General features: G+C 40.8%; 1 protein-coding gene and 1 non-coding gene across 2 annotated transcripts in view; one reads left to right on the top strand and one right to left on the bottom strand.

The window, feature by feature from the left end:
* LOC102912016 (contactin-associated protein like 5-1) overlaps positions 1 to 23607 on the top strand; it is a 922425-nt gene that overhangs the window by 13369 nt on the left and 885449 nt on the right. The gene's annotated exons all lie outside the window — the stretch shown is intronic.
* On the bottom strand, positions 2117 to 2223 carry LOC121826051 (U6 spliceosomal RNA). The gene has a single exon (XR_006068377.1). It is a non-coding gene; the product is annotated as a U6 spliceosomal RNA (small nuclear RNA).

The raw sequence follows: 23607 nt of genomic DNA on the forward strand, positions 1-23607 counted from the left end.
TTGTTGGTTGCTTACTAGCAACACATTCTGGTATTCTTAACTATACAGTAGGCTTCTCTAGCTAGTGATAAGGTCTTGTATAGTTCAGATAACTAGAGAGAAGCTGATATTTTTATTTTTAACCCATTGGAAAACTGATTTGCTCTTGCTGCTATTTATGTGTCATCCTATTGGCATTTACTGATCTGAAAAGTTAGAAGCTTGTCAAAAAAAAAAAATGCCTCCTCACCTTGTTCTCCTTGGTTTGCAGCCAAGAGCTATTTTTATGTTAAGGAATTATCTTGTAAAGGCCCTTGAATTATCCACCTACATCTCTGGCATCCCCTTGGGACCTTCTCAAAAAAAGAGATCTCCTGTTAGCTATGATTAAATGGTCCGTGTATAGCACAGTGAACGGCAAAATAAGTACTTGATAAAACTGAAGCACAGACAAAATGAGTGACACTCCTGCCAAGGCAGCAAGCCCTCATCCAGGACATGTGGGGCACCCGTTTTGTCTCATACCTCCTTACATGATGGTAATAATGAACCTTGGACCATCATCAGTGAGAATGGCCCAATGCTGCCTTCTGCGGACCAATGTGAGTGGAAGAAGAGACAAACACAAATAAATACATTTGCTGCACATCTGGATTTGACTTTGGTGATTGACTCTGGTCCAAGTGCTAATTTTTATCACATCCTTAGTGCTTGTTTGAGCAACATCTGTGCATTCAGATCTTTAATGTCCTCACTCTGCCCTTTAGGGAACTCCAAATGCCTTGTGTTATATTTTAATAGAATCTAATATTATTTGTTATAATAATTTAATATAGTACATGATATGTAATAAGTTAACTCAAGAACAATTAACATTATACATATATGAAAAATATATGCTACCCAATTTTGTGATGGGGTGAGATAGGTGTGTAGGGTATGTACTTTTTCATGTGGGTGTGTGTACAGCTGTATGGGGTTATGTGTTCATGCATTTACATCTACATATAGAAAACAGATATGAATGTTAGGTGTCATCTTCAACCACTGTTTGTCAGACTGTTTTTTTAAACAAACTTTGAACTCATTGATTTGATTAGGCTGGATGACCAATGAGCTCCTGAGATCTGCCTATTTCCATACTTCAAGTGCTAGGGTCACTGGGTGCATGTGGGTAGTCAGGATTCAAACTCAAGTCCTCATGTTTGTATGGTAATCACTTTACAAGCTAAGCCATCTCCCCAGCATACATACCTAATTTTTGAACCATTATTTGTTTTCTATTATGGTTAAGATACCTAGTAGATTTGCATGTGGGGATATTCTTTACATAAACCACTTGTTCTGGAGACTGTCAGGATTTATTATCCCCCAAAGTCAATATTGACTTAGGTGTCACCTTTGTGAATATTTACTTCCCCAGATAATGAATTGAAATGGGCATTTGGATGAAAATTATTATCTATTTATTTTCTGAAATCGAATGTTTTGTGAAGAGGATGGAAGGTGTGGAGTCACGTCCCACAGGGGCTGCTCTATTCAGGAGAGCTGTACAGAAGGCTGCCTTGCATTCTGATTGACTGGAGCTATTTCTGTCAATTCTTTTTTTTCTTTCTTTTCTCTCTCTCTCTCTTTTTTTTTAATTTTACAATACCATTCAGTTCTACATATCAGCCACGGGTTCCCCTATTCTCCCCCCTCCCACCCCCTCCCCTTACCCCCAGGCTACCCCCCATTCCCACCTCCTCCAGGGCAAATCCTCCCCCGAGGACTGAGATCAACCTGGTAGACTCCGTCCAGGCAGGTCCAGTCCCTTCCTCCCAGACTAATCCAAGCGTCCCTGCATAAACTCCAGGTTTCAAACAGCCAACTCATGCAATGAGCACAGGACTTGGTTCCACTGCCTATTTGCCTCCCAAACTGATCAAGCCAATCAACTTTCTCACCTATTCAGAGGGCCTGATCCAGCTGGTGGCCCCTCAGCCTTTGGTTCATAGTTCATGTGTTTCCATTCATTTGGCTATTTTTTTTCAATAATTGAGTAAAACCGAAATTTATTATATGCCACAGTCGTCCTAGGGACCTCCATGCTATATATATAGCCTCCATGGTTCTATGGGTTGTGGTCTGATTGTTCAAAAATATGGAACGCTTCACGAATTTGCGTGTCATCCTTGCGCAGGGGCCATGCTAATCTTCTCTGTATCGGTCCAATTTTAGTATATGTGCTGCCGAAGCGAGCACTTCTGTAAATTCTTTAAGGGTGTACTGTTTTCTAACTAACAGACAGAATGTGAGCTTTGAATATACTCAGCTTGACATTTTAGTAACAAGACCAGGAGGTATAATGCTTAAATATATGGAAAACAGACATAGCACGGCCTTATGAATACCTTGACCTTTTTATTTATTTAGCCTATAGTTTATTACCAGAAAAACAGGGCAACTCCAACAATGGTAAAATGAGTACAGCTATCTAACATTTCCCATTGTGTTATGATACTGATTTGTTTTTTCATATTCCCTGATAACATGGCAATATAGGTATGGCTGTGTGTGTGTGTGTGTGTGTGTGTGTGTGTGTGTGTGTGTGTGTGTAACAGTGTTCATATCTTTGCTTTGAAAAGTTAATAATTGTGGGTTCAACAGTAGAGGCACTTCCTGCCAAGCTTTCCACCCGAGTTCCATCCTTGAAAGGAGAAAATCAATTCCTCCAAGTTGTCCTCTGACCTTGACACATGTGCAGTGGCATGTGGACACACACACACACACACACACACACACACACACACACACACACAAACAAATACCATAAACTAACCAGTTTTAAAAGAAGTGCTGTATCACTTGCTTCCTTGTTGTGGTGACCAAATGCCTGTGAGAAGCAAGTTAAGGAAGGAGGACATTGCTTCTGGTATCACCCCAACAAATTGTACCAGAAGATGTTACAAAAGCCACCTCCATGTGGCATTAGCATGTGACTGGGTCCTCCCACCTCCTCACATTCTGGCAAGACAAGAAGCAGGTACCAGACAGGAAGTATAAACAGACTGTAATACCTCAAGATAACTCGTGCCAGCTAGGATCTGTCTTCTGAAGGTTCCACAACCTTCCCAAACCACCACCAGCCACTTGCTGGCAACCAAGTGTTTCAAGGGCCTATATGGGATTTTTCATAGTTATTTCTTTAATTTATGCATCTAATGTGTGTGTGAGAGAGCATGTGGGCATGTGTGCATGTGGAGGCCACAGAAAAACATTTGGAAGCTGGTTCTCTCCTACCTTGTTTCGGAGGCAGGGGCTTGCTGCTTTTGCCCTTGCACTGCTTACTCCAAGTTACCAGTCCATGAGTCTATAGCTGACTCTCCTGTCTCCACCCTCCCATCTGTTGGAACACTGGGATTACAGATGTGTTCCAACACATCTGCCTTTCTATATGGTTTACAAGTACTGAACTCAGGTCATCAGGTTTAAGTAGCAAGTGTTTCTCCTGACCTGGCAGTTGATATTAAAGCCATAACAGAATTACATGTCTTTTTGTAGACATCATTTAATGTATCAGACCAAGTTTAATTGTTTCAAAAATTTCAATCTATAATATAAATGTTTCCTATTATTCTTGATATCATCTTTATATCAATTCTAGATGCACATTGACAATAAATTACCTGAGTAAAGTTCCATCCTATAAAGTACTGGTTCAATAAAAGTAACCGGGTAACTGCTGTGCATGGTTATATATCCAGCGAAATCATTTTATACTTTATAAAAAGATATTTACATACATTCCCTTTTTGTTTCTTCATTAGCAACAAGGTATCTGGGATTAGCTATTCTCCTAGCAAATCGTTTTCTAGCTGTTAATGGTCTGAGATAAGACCTGGATTTAATAAATAGCATCACTATTTGGTACATACTGGCTTCACAGGCAAGAGAGTAAGTACTGTAAAAATTCATGAGTAAAGTTAATCCAAGAAACATCTGAGTATTTGAAAGAAAATAAATTCAATTGTTGAAACATTGCTTGGGGATAAAGAGTTCTATGGTTTCCATATAAATATCAATTTTTATTGGTAAATTCAATTTGACTTATTGGCTTCCTATTGTTACGTGTTTGTGGCTTCATGGAGAAATGAGGTCATTTTGTGCATGGACAAATGAAAATATCACAGATGTAATGACCAATGAAAGTCTACTTTAGCATACCATTCAATTCACATCCCAGATTACAAACCAAGGCTAAAATGGCACCTCTGCATTATGGTGAATAGGTAGTTTGACTCCTATAGGAAGCCAAAGCCATTGAGGGGTTGCCTCTCATATGTATATGGTCCTACATCACACAGCAGAAACTGCAAGACTATTAATTTTGTGTTTCTCTTTTCATAGAAACTCAGTAGGGATAGAGCTATCATTTTCAACTAAAAATGACTTTCCTTTAGAAAATGCATAGTAATGTTTAGAAGCATTAATTAAATCAATTTGCTTCTTCTTCTTTTTTTTTTTTTTTTTTTGGTTTTTCGAGATAGGGTTTCTCTGTGTAGCTTTGCGCCTTTCCTGGGACTCACTTGGTAGCCCAGGCTGGCCTCGAACTCATAGAGATCGCCTGGCTCTGCCTCCCAAGTGCTGGGATTAAAGGCGTGCGCCACCACTGCCCGGCCATCAATTTGCTTCTTAAGTTTTTACTCACTGTATTTTTCTAAGTCTTCCCCCATGTTCTCTTATTCTCCTTTCTCCCTCTAAGCCCTTTTGCCTCTGTGGACATTTTTATTTTAGTTTCATGACATTTATACATATGTGACTTTATGTATGTACTGACCAAAATGAGAGAGTTTTTCTGAGACTGACTTAATTAATTTAATGTGATTGTCTCCAGTTATTGATTTACTCTTGCAAATGACATAATTTCATTCATCTTCATGGTTCAGAAAATTCTACCATTCATGTATACCACATTTTAAGCACTTCCTCTATTTTTAGAAAATGAGATTGGTTCCATAATTTACCTATTTTGAATAGTGCTACAATCAATATTGTTGTGCAAGTATCCTTGCAATAGGCTGACTTGCGAATATCCAGTTATTGTATAGCTTATAGAAGCTCAAACAACCCAATCAATAAATGGGTAAATGAAATGAACAGACATTTCTCAAGCAGTGAATAAACATATGAAAATAAAATGGTCACCTTCACCAGCCATCAAAGAAATGCAAATCAAAATTGCATTGAGATTCTGCCTCACTCCAGTCTGAATGGCTGTCATCAAGAACATAAATAGAACATGCTGGTGAGGATGTGGATTGAAGGGAACTGCATCCCATGCTAATGGGATATAAACTACTCTGGCTGCTGTAGAAGAAGCATGTAGACTTCTCAATAAACTAACAATCCATCTTCTATGGAACCATCTTAGGTTTTCACAGTGGGGGACTTGCTGCTTCTAGCTACTGAGTGTCTTGTTCAGGGATATCTTGAGGGCAAGGTATCTTACAGCCTAGAGGACACCACTGCACATGGTCACCTTAAAGTAAACATAGGCACGGGTTGAAAAACTACCTCACATCTTTTTTGCATTGCCCTATGTTAGGTGAAAATCAGAGGATTTTTTTCCTTTTCTTTCCTTTTTTTTTTATTCTGAGACAGTGCTTCTCCCTGTCCTGGATCTCGCCCTGTAGACCAGGCTGGCCTCGAACTCACAGTAAATCACCTGGCTCTGCCTCCCGAGTGCTGGTATTAAAGGCATGCACTACCACCGCCCCGGAAATCAAAGGATTCTTGCCTCCAACATCTAGTGCCAAAGAAAGAGCCTTAGGATCTCAAACTGAACGAATAATTTTTGTTGTAATTCTTCCACTTATTGACATCAACACCATTGTCATCATTTCAGTGAATGTAGTGACAATGATGTTGGTAGCCTATCTGTGATTTTTTGGGGAGCTCTAAAGATTTTTTTTTTTGTTGTAATGCTAGGCGTTGGAATTGTTATTTGGAGAAGTGATGGACTTCATACTCTCTCCTCCCCAGATTCCAGAGAGATAGGAGACCACACAGATGACATGAGCTCTCTGTGATGGGGACTCGAGATACATCTATGGTCAGAACTGGGATGGTCAATGTTAAAATATATTCAGGGTTTTGGGGCTCTTTGAGGCTCAGCTTTCAATATCTTCCTGAAACCCTCTGGTCAGGGTGTTTTTGGCAGAAGGCTACTCACTGGCATGTGACAAGTGAAGTACGCTCCAAGGGAAGTGTCTCCTGCCATCTGTTTAGAGAATCCTCTAGCACAAGTGGGAAAACTCTCAGCTAAGAAAATCCTGGGATGAGAGCTAAAGGTGGCAAGCTGGTATAAGCTTTTAAGGAGACTAACTATTTGTCTCAGGAAAGGCCATGTGCCATGTACCTGATCTATTCAGATGACATTTCCTACCTCATTTAGCAGCTCAAAGATCAGATAGATAAGGACCTTGGCATTGATTGCTTATCTACGCACCTTTAGCCTTCAATTTTAAAATAAATTGAATCTTAAGCACAGTCTTTAATTCATAGTTTAAATGGGAATAGAAAAATGGCCTTTCCTCTACCAGTTGGCTGCAATTAAACAAAAGGCAGATTGAAATTCAGAGACCTCAGGGTTACACAAGGCCTCTGATGTCAAGGAGCAGAGCAGACACCAGATTCACCTATGTACGTCTTCACCTTCTCACACAGGATTGCAGGTGCCCAATCACTACACTTTACTCAACTTCTTGACTGTAGAAATATGACCTCAGAGATGAATTCCATTACAGTATCCTGCATTAATAAGACACCCTTTTCTCCAGAGCACCCAAGAATACATCTGGGACCACCAGATCCCTCCTCTGAACTCTAACCAAGCCACCTGCCTCTTCATTGTGAAGCTTCAGCAAACACTTATGAGTAATAGCTACCATGCCTATCTCAATCTTGTTCTTTGGTTGTCTTTGTTTTTCCATATCTTCTCCCCCTTAAACTTCCCATGAACATGTTCTCTCATTTCATTTTTATTCTATTTTGTCAAAGTTACAGATATGGAATGTGATGTATAGAAGACAGTGCAACCTGGTTGGTTCTTGTCAAACACAGAGGAAGCAATGTGGCAGTTACAGAGGAAGCTGTGTTGGAAAGAAGATGCAGTGGGCTGTGTTCAGTTTACAAAACATCTTGGTTGATTCCAATCTCCAGGATCTGGATAAGGCAAAAGAAAAGCAGAGCATGGTGTAACACACCTATAAATGAAGCTCTTGGGAAACCGAATTAAGTGGATTTCTGGGGCTTTGTGAACAGCTAACCCAGCCTACATGGCAAGTTCAAGGTCAGTAAAAGACCTTGCCTCAAAATATAAAGAAAAAAAATTAAAAAGTAGATGGTGCCTGAGTAGTAACACCTAAAGTTGACTTCAGGCTCCCACATGCAGGCATGCACACACACACACACACACACACACACACACACACACACACACACACACACACACTACATCTGAATACGCCTACACATATACTTATTCCTTCACACGTGCACACACACAAGTAAATATACTCATATTCACAGACACACACAAACACACACACAAAATACGATCTAAATGTTGAAGTAAAGAAGTCCATTTAACTAGCATCACCACAGAGCCACAATGGCCACTATCTCTTCCTCTTACACCTCCCCTTTTCAGTAACAGACCTTCCGTAGGTAAGTACAAACATCTACTCTTGCTTGTACTTCATACCTTAAGAAATGCATGTGATGGTTTTCTTAAGTTGAAAGCTGTGTGAATCTTACCTCTATCAACACAAACTATCTCCCACAGGGTAGTTTTAGTCTCTTCTTCTCTAGCCTTAAGTATCATGGCCTTTCTGTAAACTTCCAAAGCCTGGAGCTAGAGAGATGGTTCAGCATTTAAGAACACTAGCTGTTCTTGCAGAGGACCTGGGACCCAGCACCCTAATTCCCAGCACTCATGTAAAGTCTTATGACTCTCATAACTCCAGTTCCAGAGAACCCGATGCCCTCTGTTGTCCTCTGCAGGCAATGCGTACATATATTGCACAGACACCCATGCATGCAAAACATCCACAAATGTGAATAGTAAATAAATAAATAAACAACTCCCAAAGCCTGAATAATTCAGTTACATCTTTTAGCTCCTAAATATATGTTATTTCTTATTGGCCTCTATTCTTCTTTTCATTAAAATTTTACATAAATACAATAAAATGTCAAAATTTCTTGGTGTCTGAGAACAACACCAGATGTCCTCTGGTCTCCACGTGTATATACATGTACATGCACATCTACACATGTCCACTTGCACATACAAACATGCACACAAGCATGCACCTTCATATGCATAGACACATAAAAACATCAAATATTTTATGACAGTATAATCTTTGAAGCTAAAAGTGCATCAAAACAAAAAATGTGGCTGACATCTTTTGTTCTGCTTTGTAGATGAAGAAGTAAATGTAGGGAGCCTAGGAGAGTGTTAAAGTCCATGAAGCTGCTAAGTGGTTAGTCTGAAATTTAATGCTGGTAATGATGCATCATTAACCAGTAGAAATGTTCTACACCCCAGCTTGTGTCTGAGCTGCCAACAGATTTTGAATGTCATTCCTCCTTGACTAGAGAAAATTGCATTTACTCCACATATATTTTGAGTGACAGTTTTAAACTAGAACTCAGTATTTAGAAAAGCAACATATCAAACCTCTGAATAAATCATGGCTATATGTCATGCTATAAGCTTACATTCCCATAATCGTCTGGCCTCTCTTTTAATGTATATTTCTTTAAACATTTTGTCTATTAAGACAGGCTAGTCAATAGTGTTGGAACGTAGAGTGATGTGATATTTATATTCATCTTATCTCCTAATGCTCTTTGACAAAGCACATTGCATGAACAAATATTATCAATAGTCACCTCTCTTTATAGTCTTATACCAACATTGGTGCAATCCTTATGACTGGCAGTCTATGTTTGGGAACTGAACTAGCTATTTGTCTTCCTAATAAGAAGAAATGCCTGACAAAAGTGACTGGAGAGATGGTCAGCAGTTAAGAGCACTTGCTGCTCTTCTAGGGAACACAGAAGAAGGTAAACAATCATCTGTAACTGTAGTTCCAGGGGATATGAAACACTCTTCTGGTCTCCAAAAGCACCAGGCACAAACATACTTCATATATATATACAGGCCAAATAGTCATAAACATATAAACAAATAAAATGTGGGAGACTATATTTGACATGTTACGTGGGTGTTTAGATCAGAAATCATGTGTTGATGGTTGCAAGCAATCTTAACCACAGAGTCATCTCATCAGCTCCAGTAAGAATGTTAAATATTTCTCTTCTTTGTTTAAGTGGTGCCCAGAGTCCCCTGAAAGTGCACAAAAGTTATTGTATGTATGTGTGCATCTGTGATATTATCCAGAATAAATTTCTTTATATTTCATCTGATTTCCATAATACACCCATGACCAAGTAATAGACTAAGAGGGAAAGGTTCTGAGCGTCTCATTACCCTGAATGTCCTCGGGAGAACAGGGACTGTCTTCTTCTAGTAGAGCAGTATGTTCTTTGTCAGCTCCTGACAGGGTAGGTTGCACTCCTGGGATCTGAATGGGGGTGAGAAAGAACCCGCCGAAGGGAACATTCTTATGAAATATGAAAGACAAGGACAGAGAAAGGGGAACTTTAAATATGTCACCGTTTTGCCAGTGGCCAAGTATGCAAGTTGAAAACAATCTGAAATTAATAGGGATGAACCATTTTATTATAAAAAGAAGAGATTTTTACAAGAAATTATTCACAGCCCATCTCTTTGTCCTTTCCTCCATCACTACCATGACTCCTTCACAAAAGAGGAAAGGACAGAAAAGAGCAGCTTAATATCTAGGATTTGCAAATCTCTGAATATCCACCTGAAACAGCTGCCACCTACTGAGAAAGTAGTAAGCTTTGATCATCACCACTGTATTAGAAGAGAGATGGCTGAAGGATCCATTTTCCCTTCAAATATCATGTACCTTAGCAATTAACTGATCATGTTTCTGTCAGGTTAGCTTACAGGACAGGGCACATTTCCTACAAGAAAAGGAGCCAAGTGGGTGTTAATACGTAGGAGCCAATCTAGCAATAAATGCACCGGGATTTTGTAATATCAAAAGCTCCACCAGGGTGTCGACATTCCCTGAGTAACCACACCTTATATAATGGAAAGAGAACCCAGTCTGAGTGACTGCAACATGAAAGTGAATAGCAATGGGGACTTTTGACTTCAATTTTTTTTTTAATTAGGTGAATACTGAAAAGACTTTTATATCTCCACTTGTAAGAGATTTATTTGATACTGAAATTTCAAGAATCCTTAACCTGAGCTTTGAGGAATCAGCTTACTTAAATCCTCTGTCCTCAGCCTCCACCATGACATAAGGACTGACTTCTTCTGACTTGAAAGCAATAACAAGGCTAGGAAAAAATGACCATGAAGAGCCAGCATGTCTGTGACACTTAGAAGACGCCTAAGCCACCTGAAGTTAGCCATGGCTCTTTCAGCACATTGATCTTCAGAGTAACTGTAGTCAAATGCATTTTGATTTCCAGTTTACAGAAAGGAAACAGAGGCAGGCACAGAGAGGTGAAGTTGTTTGCTTAGTCATGAATCTGGAAAGGGGCAAAGTCACCTCCAGCTGTCTGGTCCTGAAGTTTCCTTTCCAGTTTTCAATGTGAACACTGGTGTGAGGATTCTCATTTGACAGTTGTAGTCACTTCTATTGATTAACAACTTGATGGTTGTCAGTCTGACCGACAGGTAGGGCAGAGGCAGGACTGGTCCAGCTAGTCTCTCCCTGGGGCTGAGTGGGATGGTGAGTGTTGATGGCCCAGACCTCCCCTCTCTACTGGAGAGAAGCACATTGAGCCAGGATTCTTGTCAAAGCAGGTACTCGTTTTATTGCATCAGGAGTGAATTTATATAGGTTGGGGTGACGGGGGGATGGGGTGAGGATAGCAGGGCAATGAGATGATGCCATCCCAGCAGTTATTAGGCAGAGGCGATTCTAGGTCAGGTAGAGCTAAGTCACTGTTATGAGGAAGTCATGTCCGAAAAAAGGTCGCCAAACTCAAGCGAGGCTCGGGAAGTTCCACTGGCCTCATGCTGGGGCCTTATGGGGCCCAAAAGATGGGATATAGACTCACTCAAGAAGATACCTTTGGGCATCTCTGTGAGGGGAATTCTAGACTGGGTTAAGTGAAGTGGGAAGACCCAGTCTAAATGTGCTGTGGTGGTTTGAATGAGAATGTCCCTTATAGGCTCATATATTTGGATAATTGATCCACAGTTGGTAGAACTTTTTGGGAAGGATTAATAAATGTGGCCTTGCAATGGTGGTGCACTCCTTTAATCCCTGCACCGGGGAGGCAGGGGCAGGCAAATCTCTGTAAGTCCAAGAACGTTGTCTCAAAAACAAGCAAATAAATGAAAGTGTATATTTCTTTCTTCACTGGACATTTGGAAGTTTTAAAAGCCCACAAAATTTCCAGTCAGTGCCCCCCTCCCACCTATCTATCCCTCCTGCCTGTGAAACAGATGTAAGCTCTCAGCTGCTGCTCCAGCATTATACCAGTCTATCTGCTCTCATGTTCCACACCATGATGCTCATGGACTCTAATACCTTGGAATGGTGAGATTCCAAATTAAATGCTTTCTTTGATAAGGTCCCTTGGTCATGGTGTTTCTTTACAACAATACAAAGTCACTAAGACATCAGGGCAGCACCACTGTGTGTTCTTGGGTCCGTTAAATAAAAAATAATAAAAATGATAAAATGAATTGAAAATCAGTAAATCAGTAGTCATCCCTTTCTTCTTCCTGAATGCTGATGCAGTGTGACCAGTCCGTGTAGATTGGACCACACCCTTGAACTGTGAGCCAAAATAAGACCTTCCCTATTTATGCTGCTATTGTTGGGTGTTCTGTCACAACAGCAGATGGAGGGACTCGTAAACAGCAGAGAGAGTGCGGCTGACATGGTTCTGCCATCTCACCAAAGGCTGTCACTGATATCTACAAAATTTGACTTTGACCTGTTTCACTATCATATGACCCTTCCAAATTTAATATGACTTCACATCAACTACATCTAACACGCCCTTGTATTGAAATTCACCCCAGCAGTCATACAATGGTTGATGAAAGTCAAGTGTTAATGTCCACACAGACTTGTGTGTGTGTACGTGTGTGTGTCTGTGTGTGTCTGTGTGTGTGTGTGTATTTCACACCTCATAGTTTCCAGTTTCACTTGTGTTCATGTGTTAGGGCAAAAAGCTCAGTCCTAATGGGTATAAAACATAAATCTTCAGAAATGTGAATTATTCTGACAGGTAGGTCCTCTCTCCCCTTTTCGGCTCATATTTCCATGCATTGCATATGTGTTGTTCTTATTGTATGCGGATAGTGTGCCAGCATCTTCCTGGTGGATGATTAGAGGCCAGAACCAAGAAGGTCATTCCTGGACTAAATGTCCTGCTCTGTCACATTCTGTCTTATTCAGCTGAGTCGGGGTCTCTCACTGGACCAGAACTAGGTCTTTCTGTGTTGATCCCTCACGGTGCTGGGTCATTGAGTCATTCAGCCATTGGAAGGACCACACCTGTCTTTTCCTTGTAGGACTGGGAATTTGAATTCTATTCCTCATGTATGTGCAGCAAGTGCTCTTCCACACTCAGTTCGGTCCTCCAGTCCTGGTCATTCTTAAAACACTGAAATGCTTCTCTGTCAGTGTTTTCCTTTACTCTAGTGCACGCTTCGTCCTGTTACTGGTTTTCTTGTTGTACACCCAGCTCTACTCTGTCCCCAGCAGATTATCCCATGAACACACAATCAACTCTTGTCTATCATCAGTGGTTCATCTAACTGTTGGCACATTACAGTAGAGGCACATTTTCCAGAGGAGGTAGAAAAATGACTAGCTTTATCCTAGGAATAAAAGATGATAAACCTCCCCACACAATGTTTACCAGTAGACAGATGTAAATTATCTGTCATATTTCTTGTGGGTATTTATGGCAAATGAATACACATGTGTTATTTTATGGCCATTCTTTTCTTTGTTTCTGCATTTAGTAAAGACTCAAACAGAGCCTAACTGGTTCTTACTGATGAATTAATAGCTGAGAATTAAAGTACTAAAACTTATTTCTGATTTTATCTAGGAGTTAGTCCATGGAAGTCTAAGGGTTAACTCCAACTTCCTTCAATTCTTTGAAGAAATTGTTTGTGTTCTGCTGTAGCAGCATGTTGAAAAGATTACCAAAAGGCTGCGTGTGTGGAATCCAGGGGAAGACTTAGGTGGATTGCTCATGGTTAAGAAGTTTATTAGAAGAGTTTTTAATGCCATGGACTGCTGTGGATATTGTTCTGTATAAATAAAACACTGATTGGCCAGTGGCCAGGCAGGAAGTAGATGGGACAAGGAGAGGAGAATTCTGGGAAGTGGAAGGCTGAGTGAAGGAGACACTGCCAGCTGCCACCATGACAAACAGCATGTGAAGACACCAGTAAGCCATGAGCCACATGGCAAGATATAGATTTATGGAAATGGATTAATTTAAGCTGTAAGAACAGTTAGCAAGAAGTCTGCCACAGCCATACAGTTTGTAAGCAATATAAGTCTCTGTGTTTACTTGGTTGGGTCTGAGCGGCTGTGGGACTGGTGGGTGACAGAGATTTGTCCTGACTGTGGGCAAGGCAGGAAAACTCTAGCTACAATGGACAGACAGATGAGAGCATGGCTGGAGCCCTGAAGAGTCAGAGTCTCTTCTGATCACCCCATGAAGAAGGGAGTCTTCACAGTAGTGGCAACCAGCCAGACTTTCCACTTCTTCTTGAGAGGCAGAGGAGGTAGTGAGGAGCTGGCTGTGTGGCTACCAATACCTTTATAATATACACTCACTTCTAAGGGTGAGAAATCCATGCACCTAGAAGTCTGCTAGTCGAAGAGTCAGAGCAGGGTGCTTGTCAATATCTCCGTGGGGAAGAGTGATGCAGGTATCGTGGCCAGAGCAGCTCTACAGAGCCCAATATTACAGTTACAAGTTCAGTTTAGCTCTTTTTTTTCTTGAAAAGTTTTATTTCCTTTTAGATAGCTTTTTATGCTTCTCTAACTTGATTCACTAAGATAAAAGGGTTAACCATATACATTTCTACTTATGAAGCTCATAGTGAATGGTAGAGGCCATGGATATGTGGTGTGTAATAATCTGAACCATTATGGATGGTTTAAAGTGCTTTTATTTCTCAAAGATTGTGTGTGTATGTGTGTGTGTGTGTGTGTGTGTGTGTGTGTGTGTGTGTGTGTGTGTGTGTGTGTGTATACCTGGAGGCCAGACAAGTGAACTTCTTTCCAGCAAGCCCCAGGGTTGCCTCTCTGGAGTGAGGATTAAAAGCACCACCATGCCTGGCTTTCTGTTAAGGAGCTAAAGGTGGAATTTAGGACCTCTGAACTTGTTCCAGGAAACTGATAGACTAATAAGCAAGAGATAATGTCCAAAGCTCAGAGAGAAGTAAGGAGGACCCTGTTGATTTGGCCACACAACTCATCTGTTAGGAACGCTGTTCTGTTTAAGTCGTCTGAGAAATACTTACCTGAAAGTGTTTTGATTTTCCAGTTTTAGTTCCTAAGACCTCCTTTACTTGGTAAGACCAGACTTCTTAGTTTCTCTCTCTCTCTCTCTCTCTCTCTCTCTCTCTCTCTCTCTCTCTCTCTCTCTCTCTCTCTCTCATGTGTTTTCCATTTTGCAAGTCTTGCAATGATACCAGAGGGAAAGAAATAAAACATTTGTTGCCTTCAAGAAAACCTCATATTGTCTCCTGTCTTTGGACACAAATAAGTTTCAGATTCCAGAAGGTACAAAAATTCATGTGTGTGCAAAGATTTGCCACCAGTTTTATTATTCAGTACAATCCAATAGAGAAGACCACTCAGACACAGTCTACAGCCAGTTGAAAGTCTTTATCCTAAGTGTCTGGGACTATACTCAAGTGTTCATGTCCCAAGTGTGGTACCTAGCATTTAGAGTAAGGGGTTTTTAAAGCCAAAGCCCACATCTTTCTGGTATCTTGATTGGCAGCTTCCAGGAGAGGTTTTATGCAAGCAACCAGTTTAATAAAAGCTAAGATAAACAGATAGCTGGCAGGGGAGGTTTAATAGAATCTAAGATAAGTTAGCTGGCACATGCATCTTATCCTTGGGTTCCTAGAATAAAGTTAAGTAATTTTCCACAAAGCTTCCCATCATGGAAATCAAATTCTAGCTAAAAATAAAATGGCCCCAGAAAGAATATAAGATGAAGAAGCCTCTGCACTGACTTGCCGTGTCACATTATTATGTGCTAAAGAACACATAAGACAGTTCAACAGGCTAAAGTGCTTGCCCCAAGTCTGAGGATCTGAGTTCAATCCCAGGGAAGAAAAGAAACTTTTGCAAGTGGTCCTCTGACCTCCCATGTGACCCACATCACAGTGCTTTCCCCTGCCACACACACAAACAAAACAAGTAATAAAAACTTACAAAGAGTGACTGATTATTTTTAATAAGAACAGTAAAAATCTAGGGTATATCATTTTCGCTCCTTAGTGTACAGAGCTTCTGTGCTTCCTGATGGTGGAAAAGTGATGATAATGATGATGAAGATGATGATAATGATAACGACAACAATAATAAATTACTAGCAGAAACAGCCTGTAGCTGGAGAGTTTCTCTCCGGGTCCCACCCGGCCCATGGTCAGGACAAATCTCTCTCTCACCAGTCCTGTAGCTGCTCAGGCCCAGCGAAGTAAACACACAGAGACTTATATTGCTTACAAACTGTATGGCCGTGGCAGGCTTCTTATTATCTAGTTCTTCTATCTTAAATTAACCCATTTCTATTAATCTACACTTTGTCACATGGCTTGTGGCTTACTGGTACTTTACATCCTGCTCCTCATCGTGGCAGCTGGCAGCGTCTCCTCGACTCCACCTTCCTGTTCCCCCAGTTCTCCTCTCTGTTAGTCCTGCCTATACTTTCTGCCTGGCTACTGGCCAATCAGTGTTTTTTTGTTTTGTTTTGTTTTGTTTTTATCAATCAGTCATAGCAATACATTCATAGCATAGAGAACAAGAGAACATCCCACAGCAACAGCCTTTTTTAAGATCATACCAGTCGAGGTTCTGTTTCTTGGCAGACTTTGGATTATTGCTACAGGATGGCAGATTCCTCATCTGCTTCTTGATTCTAATAGTAACTACTTCTGTGATTAAGGAGAAGTGTAAAGAGCTCCTATGTGATGACTGTGTAGTCTAGTACAATATTCTAGTCTAGGTGACTTCACACACACACACACACACACACACACACACACACACACACAAACACAATTCTTGGAGAATTTGATGCCTTGAATTTTCATTATATTTATCACCCTCCCAACTCCTCCCAGATCCACCCTTTCATTCCATATTGATCCAAATCCCCATGACGTTATTAAAAACAAGACATTAAATAAAAAATACAATTAGTACTATCTATATACTTTTTGGTGTATAGTCATCCACTGCAATTTGGTAGAACTATCAGGGGATACACCCTTAAAAACTCCCTTTCCCTCTTTACACAGCTACCAATTGTCAATAACAATAGCTTGGGGTGGGATTTCATGACTACTGACCCCGATCACACTAGGATTTTGTATGGCTTGAACTCACGCAAATATTGTACATGCTGTCACAGCCATTATAAGTTCATATATGTAACTGGCCTATTGTGTAAAAAACAGTGGTCGTCCTCTAGATCTTGATCATATGAACTTACTCTTGAATACATCATCATTGTCAAGTCCTACAACATGAAAAAGAAGCTACTAATGATCTGGAAGTTTGATTCATGCTGGCTAGCTTTCATAGTGCTAGAAGGTACTATTACCCCTGCTGGAAGAGAGAAGAAATCATCAATCATATCTAATTGTGAACCCTTCCCGGTCAATTCACCTGGTAAAACATGCTCACTAATACAGTAGCTTGTACAAATTTTATAAGACTAACCAATCACTTTCCAATTGGATTTAATGCCTGCTTTAAAAGATAGCACTCATACATGGCACTGTTATAAGTGCCAAGAAAATGTAACTAGGCAGGACATAGGCCCCAGTGGAGAATGTGCTATATAAAGGGAGATAGTATTTAACCAACTCCCAATCTTATCATCATGGCCATAAATCAGTCAATCTGTCTGTCAACCCTCATTAACTCTTTTCTCCTCCTCCTCCTCCTCCTCCTCCTCCTCCTCCTCCTTTTTCTTCTCCTCCTTCTTCTAAAAAAACAGATAATGATAAACACAGAGTCACAACAAAGTGATTCCTGATAATCATGGTTCCTCACACCCATGTTGGGAGGCTCACAACTATGCATGTGTAACTCCAGTTCCAAGGGATCTGATGCTCTCTTCTAGCCTCCAGTGACATTTGGACAAATGTGGCACACACACAGAGAGAGAGAGAGAGAGAGAGAGAGAGAGAGAGAGAGAGAGAGAGAGAGAGAGAGAGAAGCATACAGGTATATAAAAATAAAAATTTAGAAGTTATAAAAAAATAAAAACCCAAGTGCAGGGTGCAGCTCCCTAGTACAGCACTTGCTTAGCATACCAGGGCCATATGGTCCAATCTCTAGTATTACCCAAAATAGTAACAATAAAGAAGTAACAAGAGTTGATAGTTCTTTGCTGGCAGGGCTTCCCTGAATTCAAATCCTCCGGGGCCTTTTTTTTTCCAACTCTGCTCCTGAGTTGACTCTGTAATTTGTCCTCCATGTGGGGCCTCTGGCCCAGTGGGAGCTAAGTTGATTCCAGGATACAGCACTGCACTCTGAGTCCTTTCAGCTGAATTCTGATTTCTTGTAGAGTTGGTTGCACTTCTCATATGCTAAGCAGGGCACCTGCAAGGGCTGAGCCTGAGGTAAAGGAGGAGTGCATGCGTACACACGTTCCCTTCAAAGTCTTCAAAGTCAGTTAGCTCCGAATGGAATAGGCATCGGCCGGACTGCCAGTGCTTAATTCAGGACATGTGGAGAATTCTCTCATTAAGCATTCATGCTAAAACCTGAAAGAGCACACACCCAGTCATCCCCATAATCTAGTGACATAAAGAGTTGAGGTGGTTAGGAGAAGAGAGAATGGCCTATAACAGAATGTCTCCCTGGTTGTAGCTCATATGGACACCTGCCATATTGTGAGGTTTAATAATACCAAGCTTGCTTTCAATTTCTTCTCAAATGAGCACAGAGCTCTCAAAAATGAAATAAAACTATTCCTTCAGATGTAAGCATTGATCTAAAGTTCATTTCTTCTCTAGCTTAAAATTCAAGGCAAAAATTCCTTTCTAGTATATATCTAGAGTATAGACAAGGGGGTTTTCAGTTGTTTTTTTCACACACATTTGATCTGTCGGGTTTCTTTAGTGGAGACAAACCAATAGAAAGAATGAATGCACTCTCACGCAAACACACACACACACACACACACACACACACACACACACACACATATATATATATAGAGAGAGACAGAGACAGACAAACAGACAGAGGCAGAGACAGAGACACACAGAGAGATGCACACAGAAAGGCAGAGAAACCGAGAGAGACTACTTAGATTGGCTTATATCATATGGTCTGGGTAGTCCAACAGTTGCCATCTGCACACTAGAGAAGTTTATAACTGATTAACTCCTCAGTACACAAGTCTGGATGCTTCAGCAGTCCCAATCTGGTGCTGAAGGCCTGAAAGATTCCTGGAGACTGGTATTCAGTTGATGTTGAAAGGCTAAAAAGGCTGGGTTCTGATGTCAGGGAGGAAGGGCAGACAGCCATACACTCCTGTAGGGAGTGGAGGCAGAGGCACTGCTATCCTCTCAGATTTCCTCATAATCTGGATTGATATGGAAAGGAGCTACTTACTTTATGGGAAAATCCTACCACTTCAGTTAATCTTTCCTGTAAGTACCTTCCCAGAATCACCCAGGGGCATGTTTCTTAATTGACTACCAAGATCAACCATCACACTCATGTTCCTGGCTTTAGTGTTTACTTCCGGGGGAACATGCCAACAACAACATGCATCCAAGCTGCTGCCAGCCAATCAGAAGTTCACTGATGTGAATATCCCTAATACTGCCTAAAATTGATTATGGACTTAGACATGGGCTCTTACAAAACCAAGAAACCTTGTCAACATACTTTAATGACCTTTATGCTGCTCAGGAAGCTAAAGCTAATGTTAATATTATATGACAGAGCAAGGAAGCATGATATAAGAAGTAGAACAAAACTTCTCAGTCTAGAATGGAGGACCTCTTCCTCCCTAAGTCCTACATCTGCCTCCATCTATTCTAGACTAATACTGTCATAAAACACAGAAATTATGAAATATTAGAAAAGCAGAATAAGGAAAGCTCTAAAAACAAAAACTGTAATAGGCAAATTTTAGTGATTTTATTCAAAAGAGATAAAATTCAGATCAATACAGATGCTGTGGTACTTGCTTTAACATTCTGGAAATGTCTTACCTTGAATTGGTCCCAGAGATGCCCTGGACCCATCCTTGTCAGGAAAGCACATTCAGGAAGCATGAATCAGCAGGAAACAATGCTGGAAATCACTGTGGTAGTTCACTGGGATACTTTATTCAAAGCAAGAATTAGTAGAAAAAGCAACATTGGAGCCTGGAGAGATGGCTTGGTAATCAAGAGTACTTATTTCTTCATCATGCAGATTGGAGTTCAGTTCCCAGCACCCACAGCAGGTGGCTCACAAAAACCAGGAACCCCAGCTACAAGGGATCAACACCTTTAGTTGGCCTCTGGGGCACACTTGAACACACATGTATGAATACAGTTACACAGGCCCATATACACAGTCACAGGCACATATGCGTACACATAAATTGAACAAAATAAATCTTTTAAAAAAGCAATATCCATTACAGACTGCTGATAAACTCTAACCTGAAACCATCATATGTAAACTGATATCAAGGCTGCAGATAGGAGAACACTAATACAAGAAGTAGCAAGACACAGCACCAGTGATGAAGGAATCAGAGGGAGCCTGGACATTGATTTTATTCTCTTTCTCTAGCAAAGGTCTTGATCTTCATAGCAGACAGGAAGTGGAAATTAATGCAAACATTTTTACAGTGCAGAATTTTTAGCATTTTATAGATTTCCATTCCAAAGTTTCCACTCAGTAATTATTAATAATCCCTTGGCTCTCCTAAGGGTCTGGAGATCACTAGGCTTGTGGGAGCAATCACCTCCTACTTCTTATTGCACCTCCCACCTCATGACAGAATGAGCTCTGTAAAATGTGTGCCTGCTCTGCTCTACCCTGAAACCATCATATGTAAACTGATATCAAGGCTGCAGATAGGAGAACACTAATATAAGAAGTGTTCTACCCTTTGTGAAGCATGCTACAACCTCACTGCCCCAATTCTAGCTGGCCTCTCTGGACTCAGCTCTCCTTCTTAAAGTTGTAATTCATGTTATAATTGCTTAGAATTCTTGTTAATTATTTTATTTGTGTGTGTGTGTGTGTGTGTGTGTGTGTGTGTATGTGTGTATGTGTGTGTGTGTGTTATACACATGTATGCAAAGGTGTACTCAGCAGTGAATGAATATTGAAGGCCAGAGATTGGTTTCAGGATATCTTCCTCAATCTCTTTCCCTGCTTATTTTTTTTTTTTAGGATTTAATTATTCACTTACTTATTATGTGTATTTATGGGTGTCAGTGAGTGCATATACCTCATTTTTGGAGACAGCATCTCCTGAATCTCTCATTAAACCTCACTGTGTCAGATAGACAAGTTGGCCATTGCACCCCTAGGAACCACTTATCTCTTTCCCCTAGTGCTATGGCTGAAGGTGTTGGCACTACACCCAGGTTTCTGCATGAACGCAGTAGGTCTACACAAAAAGCATGTCCTCATGCTTGCACAGAAAGTACTTTACATACTGGGCCCTCTCCAGAGCCCCTGCTCCCAACTCTTGGCAGTCCCTGCCCCTTCTTCTCATTTTCACACTTCTATGCCTTCCTTTGTTTATACCTTTCCCCTGCTTAGTCCATGTCAATGATGTCTTGTCTGGCTGACTTCTTAGTTACTCCTCCAGACTGGTCTGCATGTCCCTGATCTGTGTGCTTCTACTTTCCTTTGGATACCTTGACCACTGAACTGACTACATGGCTCTAAAACCATCTCTTTGTCCTCATATCTTGTTCCCCAGAAAATGTCAAACAGGAGTTTGAGAACTGACCATATCCGATTCATCTGACAAGGCTGCATTGAGAGACACTCAAGAATAGACCTGCATACTGATCAGTGAAATGTCAATTTCCAGATACACATTTGAGTGATATAAAGCACAACCAAAATTCATCAGTGGAACAAGAAAGTCAATGAATCTCTCCATGCTTTGTTCTTGGTTCTGGTTCCCTTGATACAAATTGAACACTTACACACGCATGTTAGCTGCTGTCAGTGAAGCCACCAGCATCAAGACACAGAGTCCCTCCAGTGTAGGCAAGGTGTTGGACAGAGGGGAGACAGGCCCTGGAAACACAGGCACAATCATGTTTCCACTGCAACTGCAGCCTCACTGGTTACAAGCTCAAGTGGCACTGGCCTTTCTGAGTCTCTCTTTCCCTGGGAGGGAAAAATACAGGGTGCAATAACCTATGTCACTGGATGATTTTAAGGATCAAATGGCATGATCTGTGTTAACATTTAGTGTAGAGTCAGGTCCAATAACCGGGGGTTAAGTTAAAAGAGAGGAGGAAGTGGGTCTGGGCTAGAAACCCTCAAGTCCTGCCTCTAGTGACTCACTTCCTCTGTTGAGACTCCACTTACCCAAAGGTTCACCATCTCCCCAATCAGCACCATCAACTGGGGACTAAGTGTTCAAACATGCAGCCTGTACAAGACATTTCACATTCAAACTACAGCAGTCATCTATATTTTAATCATCTTTGTATATCTCCTCTGTTTAAAACAAAAACTATTCAGCTGGCATGGAGTTCTTGTTGAGTGAATCACACATTAGGGATCTAGCTTGAAGTCAGGGGATGAATTAATAATACCATGTCATGAAGAGACCAGGCATTTTTACACTGTGCGCACAGAAGGATGTGAGAGGGTGGTTTTGAATGTCTCTGTTCTAGGAAGAAAGCATTTGTGATTAAGAGAGAAGCACATTGAGGAAGTGTAAACTAATAAATACCAGTTGCCAATTACATACAAACCCAGAATATTACTGATACATCATTCAATGACAAAATTAAATTTTGAAAGATTCAAATACATACACACAAAAAAATTGTGTTAAGTGATAGATGTTTCTCTGTTTTAGAAAATAATTCCCACCTTTTGGGAGTAAATGTAATAAAAAGAAAAAAAGTGAAGCTTTGTTTTATTTTTATGGTAAGGAAGGTTGAAGGATAAAACCCATACTCACCTAACTCTGGGTTTTCCTGGCTTCTGAGAAGATCCTTCTTAAAAGAAGAAGAGCACATCATTACAGGAGAGCCAGTAAAGGGTAAAGTGCCCCAGATCTCCATGGGAGAAGACATCTCAATGGGTTTGTTAGACCAGAGCTTTCATGGGGTTCATCCAGACAAGGCTTAAAAACTAGCATTGGCTGAGTCCATCAGCTCTTGGGTCAGCTTGAAATGAGCTGCTCTCCCTGGTAACTCTGAGCAGTCTGAGTGCACAGCCACATTCTAGCTTTGGTGGAAATGTATTTGAAGATTTCAAATGAGGGATTGCTGCTTTTTAAAAAGAAGGTCTTAGAGCTAGGTATTGTCTACAAATCTATACAATTCCAGAACATCAGAAATAGAGGCTGCAATTCATTCTTGGCTACATTGTGAGTTCAAGGTTACCCTGGGCTTCATTGAATGATTTGTCAAAAAACTTTGAAAAGGCCGGGAATGTACCTTGCCTTGCATATAAGATACTCTGGGTTTTATCCCCAGGCCTGAATAAACCAGAGGTGGTGGTGCATGCCTGTAATTCTTATCTCTCAGGAGGTAGAGGCAGGACAATCAGGAGTTCAAGGTCATCCTTGACCACATAGTGAGCTTAAGGCAAGCCTGAGATACAAAAAATTTGACCTTTAACAAAAGAAGAGAAAGAAAAAAAAAAAACAATGACAACAAAGCCAAAACTACAACAAAAGAAGGTGTGTCCCTTGAGCCTTCATGCTCTGCTAATGCAAATATTCTTAGAACTGCTCAGGTTTGCCAGGCGGTGGTGGCACACACCTTTAATCCCAGCACTTGGCAAAAGCAGGCAGATCTCTGTGAGTTTGAGGCCAACCTGGTCTGCAGAGTGAGAACCTGGACAGGCACCAAAACTACAGAGAAATCCTGCCTTAAAAAACAAAACAAACCAACAACAACATTGACAAAAACCAAAAGAAATCCTCAGGTTTGCCTCTACCCACTGCTCTTAGACAAACAACTGGCATTCTGTTTGCATGCATGATGCCTAGTGGTTTTAATAACACTTTCATTCA

This window comes from Peromyscus maniculatus, chromosome 11, assembly GCF_049852395.1.
Source record: "Peromyscus maniculatus bairdii isolate BWxNUB_F1_BW_parent chromosome 11, HU_Pman_BW_mat_3.1, whole genome shotgun sequence".
Classification (NCBI taxonomy): Eukaryota; Metazoa; Chordata; class Mammalia; order Rodentia; family Cricetidae; genus Peromyscus; species Peromyscus maniculatus.